Below are 14,583 nucleotides of genomic sequence, written 5' to 3'. Positions count from 1 at the left end.
TTAGTTGGAAATGAAAATCGGGTTGACGTCTAAACCCAACATTGATGTGACATCAAGACTCAACGTTGGTTAGACGTTGAAATATGGTTAGTAATCAAAGTCAGATATTACTCAAAAATTTACGTCAGGATGACGTCAAACTCCAACGTTGTGTAGATGTTGATCTTTAGTTGGAAATGAAAATCGGGTTGACGTCTAAACCCAACATTGATGTGACGTCAAGACTCAACGTTGGTTAGACGTTGAAATATGGTTAGTAATCTAAGTCAGATATTACTCAAAAATTTACGTCAGGATGACGTCAAACTCCAACGTTGTGTAGATGTTGATCTTTAGTTGGAAATGAAAATCGGGTTGACGTCTAAACCCAACATTAATGTGACGTCAAGACTCAACGTTGGTTAGACTTTGAAATATGGTTAGTAATCAAAGTCAGATATTACTCAAAAATTTACGTCAGGATGACGTCAAACTCCAACGTTGTGTAGATGTTGATTTTTAGTTGGAAATGAAAATCGGGTTGACGTCTAAACCCAACATTGATGTGACGTCAAGACTCAACGTTGGTTAGACGTTGAAATATGGTTAGTAATCAAAGTCAGATATTACTCAAAAATTTACGTCAGGATGACGTCAAACTCCAACGTTGTGTAGATGTTGATTTTTAGTTGGAAATGAAAATCGGGTTGACATCTAAACCCAACATTGATGTGACATCAAGAACCAACATTGGTTAGACGTTGAAGTATGTTTAATAATCAAAGTCAGATATTACTCAAAATTTAACGTCAGGATGATGTCATGCTCCAATGTTGTATAGATGTTGAATTTTAGTTGGAAATGAAAATTCGGGTTGACGTCAAATCCCAACATTGGTGTGACAATCAAGACTTAATGTAGTTTAGACATTGAATTATGGTTAGTAATCAAAGTCAGATATTACTCAAAAATTAACATTTGGGTGACGTCAAGCTCCAATGTTGTTTTAGTTTTAATGAAAAATCGAGTCGACGTCTAAACCCAACACTGGTGTGACATAGAGCCTCAACACTACCGTATTTCACATTTACAGCATACTACTGTAATTAAATAATACAATACTTTACTGCAAAAACTGATTTACAGTAAATAACTGTCAGCTGAGCTCCCAGACAATTACTGTATTTTTACAGGAATATTAATGTATTACAACTTTACAAAATACTACTGTAAATGAATAAAACTTAACTGTAAATATTGGGATTTACAATAAATACCTGGCAACAGAGTTTCCAGCCAATTACTGCATTTGTACAGGAACAAGATTGTATTTAAAATTTACAGAATACTACTGTAATTGCATAATACAATGTTTTACTCTAAATATTTAAATGTACAGTAATATTTTCAGCAGAATTGCCAGCCATTTACTGCCTTTTTTCAGAAACAATACCTTTTTACAGAGGAACACTAATTACAAACAGTTTCTAAATTACATTCAATTCTTTATATATACTGAACAATACCAGCATGTAATATTTTTGTATTAAGATAGTGTTACTATTAAATAAAAAAAAATCAAGTCTGCCAAGCATGAATACTTTAAAAGTACTATAACCATAACATACACAAAAGAAGTCCAAATCTACATTCAGAATTAAAATCAGTAACACGCTTTATTAAAACTGAATATATACAAAATGTGGACAAATTTCAAGTACTATATAACATGTTCAAATCATTTATTTTTTTACTTGAACTTAATATTTTTGCCCCTTATGATATTTGCTTTTTTTTTCCTAACCAAAAATACTTCACAATATCCAATTACATTATTGCCTTGATGAATTACAAGAAAGGTGCCCAAATCTTTATAGTAAAACATTACGTTATATCACATGACTTTTGATCTTACCAGACAACACAAATAGTGACCGTAAAACATCATGAAAAATGTAATAAAAAATATGTAATCTGGATTGCTAAAACGTTGTATTTCAAATATCATCAATGAACCCAACATGTTACTGACTTAGAGTCAGTTTTGTGTTGAACATGACCCTTTAAATACAAACCGGATTCCAAAAAAGTTGGGACACTAAACAAATTGTGAATAAAAACTGAATGCAATGATGTGGAGGTGCCAACATCTAATATTTTATTCAGAATATAACACAAATCACAGATCAAAAGTTTAAACTGAGATAATGTATCATTTTAAGGGAAAAATATGTTGTTTCAAATTTTCATGGCATCAACAAATCCCAAAAAAGTTGGGACAAGGCCATTTTTTACCACTGTGTGGCATCCCCTCTTCTTCTTACAACACTCAAAAGATGTCTGGGGACAGAGGAGACCAGTTTCTCAAGTTTAGAAATAGGAATGCTCTCCCATTCATGTCTAATACAGGCCTCTTGGGCCTTCTTTGTCACACCTTCCTCTTTATGATGCGCCAAATGCTCTCTATAGGTGAAAGATCTGGACTGCAGGCTGGCCATTTCAGTACCCGGATCCTTCTCCTACGTAGCCATGATGATGTGATTGCTGCAGAATGTGGTCTGGCGTTATCTTGTTGAAAAATGCAGGGTCTTCCCTGAAAGAGATGACGTCTAGATGGGAGCATATGTTTTGAGCATATGTTTTGAACATATGTTTTGAACCTGAACATAGTTCTCTGCATTAATGGTGCCTTTTCAGACACGCAAGCTGTCCATGCCACAAGCACTCATGCAACCCCATACCATCAGTGATGCAGGCTTCTGAACGGAGCGTTGATAACAACTTGGGTTATCCTGTCCTCTCTGGTCCGGATGACATGGCGTCCCAGTGTTCCATAAAGAACTTCAAATCGTGACTCATCTGACCACAGAACAGTCTTCCATTTTGCCACACTCCATTTTAAAAGACCCCTGGCCCAGTGCAAATGTCTGAGCTTGTGGAGCTTGCTTAGAAATGGCTTCCTCTTTGCACTGTAGAGTTTCAGCTGGCAACGGCGTATGGCGTTCACTGACAATGCTCTCTGGAAGTATTTCTGAGCCCATTCTTTTATTTCCTTGACAGTGGCATTCCTGTTCAAGGTGCAGTGATGTTTAAGGGCCCGGAGATCACAAGCATCCAGTAGAGTTTTATGGCCTTGACCCTTATGCACAGCAATTGTTCCAGATTCTCTGAATCTTTTGATGATGTTATGCACGGTTGATGATAACTTAAAAATCTCTGCTTTTTTACGCTGGGTAACACCATTCTGGTATCGCTGCACAACAAACATCTTTCTGCGCAACAATGGTGGAATTGGTGATCCTCTTACCATCTTGGCTTCAGAGAGACACTGACACCCTGAGAAGCTCTTTTTATACCCAATCAGGTTGTCAATTGACCTAATTATTGTTAATTGGTCTTCCAGCTGTTCGTTATATGCTATTTCCTCCTTTTTGCCACTTATTGCTACTTGTCCCAACTTTGTTGGGATTTGTTGACACTGTGAAATTTTGAATGAACATATATTTTTTTTTAATTGTTACATTTACTCAGATTAAACTTTTGATCTGTCATCTATGTTCTATTAAAAATAAAATATTGACATTTGCCATCTCCACATCATTGCATTCAGTTTTTATTCACAATTTGTTTAGTGTCCCAACTTTTTTGGAATCCGGTTTGTAAATAAAATTTAATTCAAAGTCCATCAGTTTCTTTAAAGCAAGGATACACATGGATGCATGGTCCAGGACTTCTTGGTTGCTCTCTACGTTGACCACCCCTGGGGATTTGTACCAATGAGGCGTCTATAAAAATAAAAATTCCACAGTTAGTAACATAGCATGTGGAAATAAAGGTACAAAAAAGTTGCAATAAAAATTTTGTACACAAGAGGATACAGTAAGGGGAAGATCAGATGACATCATGGGCAAGACCATTTTTAAAACTAAACATAGCACAAAAATAAGGATATTTTTGTTTGGTATATTATATCTTTGTTGTAACAATGTTTCTTGGCAATAAATCTTATACTGTTGGAATCATGTTAATTTCCCTTTGAAATGGTGCCACATTTATAAGGAACATGCATTTGTGGGATGAGCAGTAGAAATGAGTATGTGGGTTGTGCCAATGAAACATTAGCCCAATCCTCTCTGCCAATGCCAAAGAGCTTATTCTGCCATTGACTCGTTTGGTGAGTTGTGACTGGCTGACTGAAGTTTGAAGAAACAAGACATATTGGCAATTTAACAATGTATTCTTTTAACAAATAGGAGCTTCAGTAGCGTGTGGAAGAACCATAAACAGCCAAAACAGCCCAGGACTTTCTCTTCATGATGGTCACCATCCTGGTTACACATTGCTGGTCACACATGTGGTTGTGTTGGTCACTGTGGCATGAACAGCACTCCCAAGCTGATCCCACAAGTGTTCATTGGGGTTGAGGTCAGGAGCTAGCAGGCCATTCCATCCTCTCCACTACCAAATTCTGGAGGTAGTCTCTGATAAACACCGCTCTGTGGGGGCAAGTGTTGTCATTTTGGAGGTTAGAGTTTGGTCCCAGACTGTGGAGATATGGGATTGCCACTGGTTGTAGAATTTCATCTCAATATCTTTTTCTGCATTGAGATTGCTTGCAATGACGATAAACCTCATTTTTCAAGTGAAGGAGATGCCACATCACACCATCACACAAAATAAGCTGTTTGGCACTGGCAGTGAGTATTTGACAAATTTTTCACTGGTGCAATCCACATACTCAGCTCTACTGCTCATCTCACAAAAGCATGTTTCTTACAAATGTAGCACCATTTAAAAGAGAAACTGACAGTAATGGTATAAGGTTTATTGGCAAGAAGCACTGTTACAACAAAGAAATAATCAACCAGACAAAAATTTTCTTACTTTTTGTGCTATGTTTATTTTTATTTTTCTGCAAGTAATCAGAGCAAATGAGTGAGGTAAAGGGTGAATTACATTAATAATTACAGTTAGATAATGCAGCATGTCCTATTTGGTGCTAAACATAAACACTAATACTTTGACATTGTATTTTGTTATGGCTTTCATAGTGTCATTTCGTATCATATATCTCCATTTCTTTTAGGCATATCGAGATATGAATTTTTGGTCATATCGCCCAGCCCTAGTTGTCGCTTGCTCACACTTTTTGTAGTGAAGACTGAGGATAGATATTAATATGAACTCAACAAAACCATTTTTTTCAAAAGTACTGCAATTTCAATTTGATACCTGATCTAAAAGTCATGTATACTGATATGCTATGCAATATTTCAATGTATCATAGTAATCAGAAAATCCTGTATTTGACTTTTAATTTCACATATCAAAAGCACAAATTTCAACTGCATCAAATAATTCCCACAATGACCCTGATTAGAATTAAATGGTTGCAACAGATGAATGAATGACAGTAAACAGTAACTGCCCTTCATAATAATTTCATAAAGAATTATCCAACAGAAACGGGTCAAAATATTAAAAAGCAATTACCTTCAGATAATTTTAGAATTTTTTAATCCATTTTCATACATGGGGTTTCTGCATCAGTAAAGTTATCATATTTCAAGGTTTTTATATATAATACTTTTAATTACAGGTAAGATAACATTAAATAGAGGCTAGTTTAATTCAGAGAAGGAAGTAAACAAGTAGAGAGAGAGAAAGAAAGAAATTTCCTGTCGATATTGGAAATTGAAATTTTAGTACAAGGTGAATAGGGCTGCCTTTCCAGAAATTAATGGAGGCTTGAGCAAACATAGGTCACTTGTCCTTCCACTGTCAGCAAATATCTTGCATTGGTCAAAAATTCCACTGTAATTAATTCAAATGTTAAACTTTTGTCATTCTGGAGTATCTTGCAATTATATATACATACCCAGAATAAATATCTGAGGAATCACAAGCAGGTTAAGGGTTTCAAAATCAGCAACTGTGGCACTTGCCTAAATGATGAGAATATAAATTATTTTAAGTCTTCAACATTTACCATTGCAGTTTTCAATGACATGTCAAATTAAAACCTATATGATATAGCCTAGGTCTAGTTTCAGTTTTCCTGTTTTAATGATACCTGTAAATGTGAGCCTTAAATGCAGCCAACTTCCTGAAAGTCATGGCACGACGAGACTCTCCACATTTAAAACATTTAGTACAATCAATCAATCAATCAATCAAATTTTATTTATATAGCGCTTTTCACAACAAAAAGTCGTCACAAAGCAGCTTTACAGAGATCCGGGTCCAAGCCTCCTATGAGCAAGCCAGGGGCAACAGTGGCAAGGAAAAACTCCCTCAGCACACGAGGAAGAAACCTTGGAAGGAACCAAGACTCATACGGGGAACCCATCCTCCTCGGGTCGACACCGGAGACACAACAGAGAACAGAAGTAAAAGTGAAATGACCGATGAAGGGGTTATAGTAATATAAATGTAGTATATTAGTGATGATGGAGAAGCAGAAATGAAAATGGTGAGGATGATGATATTAGTGATGTATGAGTCTGATGAAGGAGGAGGTGATCAGGGATTCAGTGTGAGTTAAAATTAGGTGCAGAGTTAATCTGAAATAAAACAGCATGGCCAAGCATGATAGTGTAGATGAGACAAGGACAGGATCTTGTACAGGACACACAGGGGCTGGATCAGGGCAACACCTGGAGAGCAGCAGGACATCTCAAAGCATGAGAGAGAGACAGGAGAAAGAAAGCCAGACAAAGGGAACAAATAAAAACACAGAGGTTAGTAGGGTCATGGTAAAGAACGGGGAAATTTGTCCTGCGAAAAAAGCTTCCACTGGTCAGGCAAGAGAACCCAGCGACAGACAGCGTGTTGGCGGTTACTACACAGCTAACTAAGAATGCTGTAGCTATGGTGATATGACAGGGTTAACACAGAACAGTGATAATATGAAAACCAGCCCGAACACCAATATAGAAGGAGTAACCTGAAGGTGAGTGATTAACCAAAAGCTTGTTTAAAAAGGTAGGTTTTTAATCTAGATTTAAAGATTGAGAGTGTGTCTGAGCCCCGAACAGTAACCGGAAGGCTATTCCAGAGTTGAGGAGCTTTGTGAGAAAAGGCTCTTCCTCCTGCTGTGTTTTTCTTAATGCGAGGAACAAAGAGTAGATGGGCATCCTGTGAACGAAGTGTACGTGACGGGCGATAAGGTATGAGAAGTTCAGTAAGATACTGCGGGCCTAAACCATTTAGAGATTTATAAGCTAAGAGGAGTATTTTATAGTCAATGCGAAATTTTACAGGTAGCCAGTGTAGGGACGAGAGAACTGGGGTGATATGTTCGAATTTTCTAGCTCTAGTGAGCACCCTGGCTGCTGCATTTTGAACTAACTGAAGCTTGTGTAACGCTTTGCACGAGCTCCCTGCCAGGAGCGCATTGCAGTAGTCTAGACGTGAAGTTATAAAAGCATGCACTAGTTTCTCTGCATCTTTTAATGATAAAATATGCCGAATTTTGGCAATATTGCGTAGGTGGAAGAAGGCGGTTTTGACTGTATTGGATATGTGGGTATCAAATGTGAGAGTCGAATCAAAGGCTACCCCTAAGTTTTTAATGATGGCATTGTGTTTTACTGTTGAATTATCAATAGCAGCATTTCTGAGTGAATGTATCTGAGTATCTTTACCTAGTAACAAGACCTCAGTTTTATCAGAATTTAACATGAGAAAGTTTTGCATCATCCAGTCTTTAATTTCAGTTAGACATTCTGTTATTTTACGTAGACAAGCAACATCATTGGGTTTGGCTGATATATACAGTTGTGTGTCATCAGCATAACAGTGGAATTGAATCCCATGCTTACGGATTAGTCGACCCAGTGGCAGCATGTAGAGTGTGAACAATACAGGGCCGAGCACTGATCCTTGTGGAACACCATATTTAACTAAAGTATGATTAGAGGATTTATTATTCAGATAAACAAATTGGTAACGATCGGATAAATAAGATCTGAACCAAGAGAGGGCAGATCCTTTTATTCCTACCAGATTTTCCAGCCTATCAAGAAGCATCACATGATCTATGGTATCAAATGCTGCACTAAGGTCAAGCAGCACCAGAATAGATATATAGCCCTTATCATGTGAAAGGAGTAAGTCATTAGTTACTCTTGTTAGAGCCGTTTCTGTGCTGTGATTTGGTCTAAATCCAGACTGAAAAATGTCATGAATGTCATTGTTTTGTAGATAAGAGCACAACTGCTGTGACACGACTTTTTCTAGAATCTTAGCAATAAAAGGGAGGTTTGAAATTGGCCTGTAGTTTGCGAGTACGAGAGGGTCAAGATTGGGTTTTTTAATAATTGGTTTGATTACCGCTAGTTTCAGAGGTTTTGGTACATATCCAATGTTGAGGGATGAGTTTATTATTGTGAGCAATGGTCTAATGACTTTAGGTAAAATTTGTTTAAATAATTGTGTTGGTACAGGATCCAGTAAGCATGTAGTTGATTTAGATGAGCTAATTAAACTAAGCAAGTCATTTTCATCGACAGAATTCAAGTAGTCTAAGTGCACCTCAGAGCTGGCGGGTGGTTCATCTACGAGAGCCGATGTGACTTTGGACTGATTTTGGATTTTGAGGCGAATGCAATCAATTTTATCATTAAAAAACATCATAAAGTCATTGCTACAGAAATCAGAGGGAACAATGGGGTTGATTTCCTTTTTGTTTCCAATTAGATTTGATACAGTGCTAAAAAGGAATCTAGGGTTGTCTTTGTTGTTTTCTATAAGGGAAGAGATGTACTGTGATTTGGCTTTAGATAAGGCATGTTTGTAGTCGGTGAGGCTGTGCTGCCATGCAATTCGGAAACATTCTAGTTTTGTGTGTCTCCATTTACGTTCATGGTTACGGGCAGCCAGTTTTAATGCACGCGTGCTGTCACTGTACCATGGAGCAAACCTTTTCTCTCTAAATTGTTTGGTCTTGACTGGTGCAACACTATCTAGGTTTGTACACAATAAGTGTTGTAGGTTGTTTGTAATGAGCTCAAGGTCATTTGGGTGAGTTGGAGAAGAAATGGTGGTAAGGTCTGGAAGGTTGTTGATAAAATCACTAACTGTTGAGGATGTTATAGTGCGCTTTCTAATATAGCGTGGTTGTGGACAAATATCAAAGTTTAACGCTATTTCATATGTGATTAGATGGTGATCAGAGATGGTCTCATGTAGCGAGAGATTGGATAGATTCTTTATCTCAATGCCCCGTGTAAACACTAGGTCCAATGTGTGTTTGCATTGATGAGTGGGCCCAGTAACATTCTGAGTGAACCCTAGTGCATCCAAAATTGATTCAAATGCAATTTTAAGTGGATCATGGTCCTTCTCAAAGTGAATATTGAAATCACCAACAATTAAGGCCTTTTCTGATACGATAACTACACTTGAGAGAAAATCAGCAAATTCACAAAGAAATTCTGTATAAGGGCCAGGAGGACGATAGATTGTGATGAGCATAAATGAGTGCTGCCTTTTTGATGCAGTGACTTTAAGAGTAAGTACTTCAAAGGATTTAGTATCATAACTAGATTTTTGTGTTGTGTCAATGGTAGGGTCATAGATTGTGGCTACACCACCACCACGACCAGATGTTCGTGGGCAACTGTAATAGCTGAAGCCAGGGGGAGTGGACTCATTTAGGGCAATGTATTCATTGGCTTTAGCCCATGTTTCACAGAGACATAATGCATTGAGTTTGTTATCAGTAATGATATCACAGACAGTGAGTGCTTTGGATGTTAGAGATCGTATATTTAAAAGCCCTAATTTAATGCTGGAAGTGCTGAAATATTGCGTTCGCTGCAGTGCCTTGGTGTTAATTCTAATTAGGTTGTTAAAACTGATTTTTGGGCGTTTGTGATAACAAGCTTTGCGGGGAACAGACACAGTCTCAATGCTGAAAAATGTACAGAGATATAAGATGTCATTTCATATGCATTACAAAAACCAACACACTACATTTGTGATCACAGAACTGGTAGCCAACATTTAGTATTTAGACACTTTAAATGCAATACTCTTAAACTCTGATAAACAATTAAAATGTACACTCTATATAAACTAAATAACAAAAATGGGAGTCTCAAATCAGATTTGGAATGGTATGGAGCCCCTAAAGGGACTGGGGGAAAAATTAAAAAAAGACTATTGATTTTGTGTTCCCTTGCAAACATTATTGCATTCCCTCGCAAATACATTGCGCTCCTTTGCAAATGTTTTATGATACACAATTGTCTTTGTTACGGAGCCCCTAAAGGGACTGGGGAAAAAAAGACTTTGGCGTTCCTTCGCAAACACAATTGCGTTACCTCGCAAATACTTTGTGGGCTCCGTAGTACTGTGTTTGCTGTTGATTATGTGCTTGCTGTGCGTGTCAGGTGAACTATGGAGCAGCTCGTTGAAATTTACTTTGATCTTGGACTGAAATATAAAGACATAGCATTTCTTCTCAACAAAGAACATGGATATGTTATTGGGGAGTGCCAACTGAAACGTTTGATGCTGTGTTGTTAATTAACAAAGGTTACGTGAACAGTATAGAGATACAGACAATGAACACAGTTTTGTGGGCGGCATGGTGGCTTGGTGGTTAGCACGTTCGCCTCCCAGCGCTGGGATCTTGGGTTCAAGTCCCATCTGGGTGGAGTTTCCATGTTCTCCCCGTGTCTGCGTGGGTTTCCTCCGGGGGCCCTGGTTTCCTCCCACAGTCCAAAAACATGGAGGGTAGGTGAATTGGCTTCTCTAATAACTGTCCTGGTGTGTGTGTGAATGAATGTCTGTATGTGTGAGCCCAGATATGGATTGGCGCTCTGTCCTGGGTTAAACCCTAGTGCCCGATGCAGTCCTCCAGGTGGACGGTCGTTTCTGGTTGAGAGTATGCTGTGCGCGTTTGGCTGCCGCTTCTCGCCTGTGTGTGTGTGAATTGAGCGTTCTGAGCAGTGTAGATTGTAAAGCGTCCTTGGGTGTCTAGAAAGGCGCTATATAAGTGTAACAATAATAATAATAATAATAATAATAATAATAACAGTTTCCAATCAGTGGGAGAGAAAGGAGAATGAACACCTAAATAAATGTGTAGCTATTGGTAGTGTACTGGAGTAATGTGTGTAAAGGTCAGTCAGAAAAGGGTATCCTGTTTTTACTGCAGCTTTATTTAAAAAAAAAAACAACATTTTCCAGATAAAACGAAATGCATGGTGTAGCGACCGGCTCTAGCTCCACAGCCGTGTCTGGAGTCAGCGCGCTGAGCCTCTGTAAAAATTAGCCCGCAGTGTGCCCTGAGATCTCTGTGTGTTGCGCCTTACACCCTCCATCTTGTTATTGAATGACTGGATTTTTAAGAGTCTTTGCTTGTTAAGGTTTTTAATTAACATTCTTAGCTTGACCCCTACCCCAGTCAATAACAATAAAAAAAAACACAGCCTTCCACACTTTTTCTTTCTTTCATGAAGCAGCCTACGTCTCATACAACTGTTACTATGGAAATACGGCGTTCTGACTAGAACTTTCAGGATGCTACATAACATATATAAACCTGTTGCTGACAACTTCTGATGTTAGGCAGTTCCTTACAGATGTATACAGATGTATTCCTTACAGACGTCGCACTGGCAACGAAACTGTGTGTTAGTAGAGATAAATAAATACAAATATATCTGTTTCAAGTGGCTGGATTTCACTGGAAACTGCAGTGTCCTGATGTGTTGACTGAGCCACAAAGACAATTGTGTATCATAAAACATTTGCAAAGGAGCGCAATGTATTTGCGAGGGAACGCAAAATCAATAGTCTTTTTTTCCCCCAGTCCCTTTAGGGGCTCCGTAGAATGGAGCTCAAAATTCTGCAGCAAAATACAGTAGCCTATAATTCTCAACACAGCACAAAGTAAAATCTATTTCACTCCCCCCATCTTGCACCTCATTCACACCTGACACTCCAAATATATATTAGCTAATAATCTGGAATGGAGTTTGTCTGTAGCTAACATTACATGTTTACAATGTCTACAACATCTACGTTTACAATTCTCTGTTATAATGAACGTAGCTAATTTTACCAAACTGACCAATATCAATGACCAGAATCCCTGTCCATCTCTATGTTTATATTTCCCTCCGTTCTCTTCTTTAAAAAGCATTACTCTGCTAGCTAACTAAAACTCGAATAGTACCCGCAAGAAGCCCAAAACTGGACTTTGAGTTTACAATTGTTTGTACAGTCAAATTATCGTTCTCTACTACGCTAAATATAAATAAATAATGCTACGACTGACCAGTCCTTTCACCGGCAGCCTGTTTCAATGGAGCAGAACCCTCTTTCTTTTCTTCCCGCCTCTTCTCTCCTACCTTTCCCTCAGCCTCCTGCTTGTAAGCCGTCACAAAACTGGTGATGTCTCCGGCTTCAATCCCCTCCAACGGACTAATTTGAGGGGGGGAAACGCCAGTTGACGATATCTGCGACGATAAAACATTAACATTTTTTGGGAGCAAACAAGTGTGCAAATTCCACAGGAGTTATCTGGTTAAATGTTCGCGGCTATCATAACTAGCACCATCTATCTTGCTAAAAAGCAGTACCAAGACAATGTGGTTGGAAACGTTTAGAGCTGTATGATTAAAACATACATTTACTCATTACTTTTGTTCCAAAATCCCTAAAGTACGACGACGCTTGCAGCCTCTGAATACGTTTAGTCTCTTTCTCTCCGTCTCTGTTCTCGTCACCCCGCCCCCAGGGAACCGTTAGCCCGTTCTCGCTAACCGCCCCACCCTCAACAAAATAATTTAAATAAAATAAAACAATATTAACACAAATCATCATCATTATCATCATCATCTTTTAAGCTTGTCCATTTCAGGGTAGCGGTGTAACGAAATGAAAAAACACAATTCTTTCTCTTTTTGCATTTGGACGAAAAGTATTCACTTGTCCTGTTCTGGTTTTGTTTTGTAGTGAGGCCTAAAACTGACGTTACAAAAATAAATTGTACCATTGCCCAAGGGGGGGGGGGGGGTATTTTGGAACTAATGTAATTACGAATGTAATTTTGGAACTAAGCTATATTTACGTTGTCAAAACAATAAAATAAGTGATAAATAAATGGTGTAAATAAGTTACTCACCTTTAGATGCCATTTGCAGTCCTCAGCCTCCCCAGCTCACAATACAGTGAAATACTGTAAAGCTAGCTTCATTGCTGCTTCCAGTCTGTTACCCAAGATACATTACAATACACAGTAAAATACTGTATTCAAAAATACATTACAATACAGTAGCAAACTCGCTACAGCATTTATTTATAGTGTGTTTTGTATTCTTAAGACGGCAAGCATATACCTGTCAAATGGCTTGAAAATGTTGGTAACCCACTGATGGTAGGCCACTGCTGGTCCACCATTGGACCGCTCAGATTATTGCCCACTTAAGAACATCTCAGTAGTTTTTGATCTCTTAAAACTAATTTTAAATGATTTTGATGATTTCTTATTCTATAATTTTACATTTTGGTCATGGTATCTCACAACTGAATTTTGTTATGTTATGTCAATATGGCATCAGAATAATGTTTTGAACACACTGCATTTTGGTTTCTTAACATTGCAGCTTGGGGCAGCACGATGATGCTGCAGGTACTGTCGCTGTCACACAGCTCTAGGGTCCTGGAGCGGCAGGTGACTGTGAGTAGTTTGGTGTGTTTTTCCTGTGTCCACGGGGGTTTCCTCCAGGTGTTCAGGTTTCCTTCCAAGGTCCAAAAACACATGTTGTTAGGTGGATTGGTGACTCAAAAGTGTCCATAGGTGTGAATGCATGAGTGTGTGTCACCCTGCGAAGGACTGGCGACCCCTCCAGGGTGTGTTCCTGCCTTGCTCCCAGTGATTCTGAGTAGGCTCAGGACCCACTGGATTAGCGGTTACAGACAATGAATTAATTAATTAATTAATTTCAGTATGGTAGAGTATCAGAATGATGTTTGGAATTTTTTGTAAAATTCAACTTGGGACTGCAACAGGTAGTGTTGCTGTCACACAAATCTAGGGTGCTGCAGCTGTAGGTTCGAACCCTGCTCCGCATGACTGTCTGTGATTAGTTGGGTGTGTTTTCCCTGTGTTCATGTGGGTTTTCTCCGGGTGTTCCAATTTACTCCCATGGTCCAAAAACACATGTTGGTAGCTCAGTTGGCTACTCAAAACTGTCCATAGGTATAAGTGTGTGAATGAGTGTGTGAGTGTGTGTCGCACTGTGAAGGAAAAGTGCCCCACTGATTCCAGGTAGGCTCCGGACCCACTGCAACCCTAAAGTGGATAAGCAGTTACATTTAATAAATGAATGAACGAATGTTGCATCTTAAACCAACTAAGTATATCCAATATTGTTAGAATGTCACATTGAGTTGACATTTAGATTATGATGTTTATCATACACTGGGTTTTGATTACCAATACCTAACAAATAAATGTAGGTATTTTACATCAAGATGACGTTAAATTTGAAGTACTAAACCCCACGACCTAAAACCAACAAAATATCAATGTCTATTGATGTTAGTCTAATGTTTACCAGGCGTTGGGTTTTGGTCACCCTATAT

General features: G+C 38.4%; 1 long non-coding RNA gene across 2 annotated transcripts; it reads right to left on the bottom strand.

Annotated features, from left to right (window-relative positions):
* Positions 1–1,687: 1,687 nt before the first annotated feature.
* On the bottom strand, positions 1,688–13,286 carry LOC136697357 (uncharacterized). Of its 2 annotated transcripts, none has more exons than XR_010802692.1 (4): positions 13,121–13,286; positions 6,053–12,452; positions 5,858–5,924; positions 1,688–3,764 (listed from the first exon to the last, which is right to left on the bottom strand). It is a non-coding gene; the product is annotated as an uncharacterized lncRNA (long non-coding RNA). The 2 variants fall into 2 exon arrangements; XR_010802691.1 differs by lacking the exon at positions 13,121–13,286 and adding an exon at positions 12,624–12,723.
* Between the last annotated feature and the right edge of the window lie 1,297 nt (positions 13,287–14,583).

The sequence above is a fragment of the Hoplias malabaricus genome, chromosome 5, assembly GCF_029633855.1.
Source record: "Hoplias malabaricus isolate fHopMal1 chromosome 5, fHopMal1.hap1, whole genome shotgun sequence".
NCBI classification, from domain to species: domain Eukaryota; kingdom Metazoa; phylum Chordata; class Actinopteri; order Characiformes; family Erythrinidae; genus Hoplias; species Hoplias malabaricus.
This window is presented reverse-complemented; position numbering and strand designations above follow the sequence as displayed.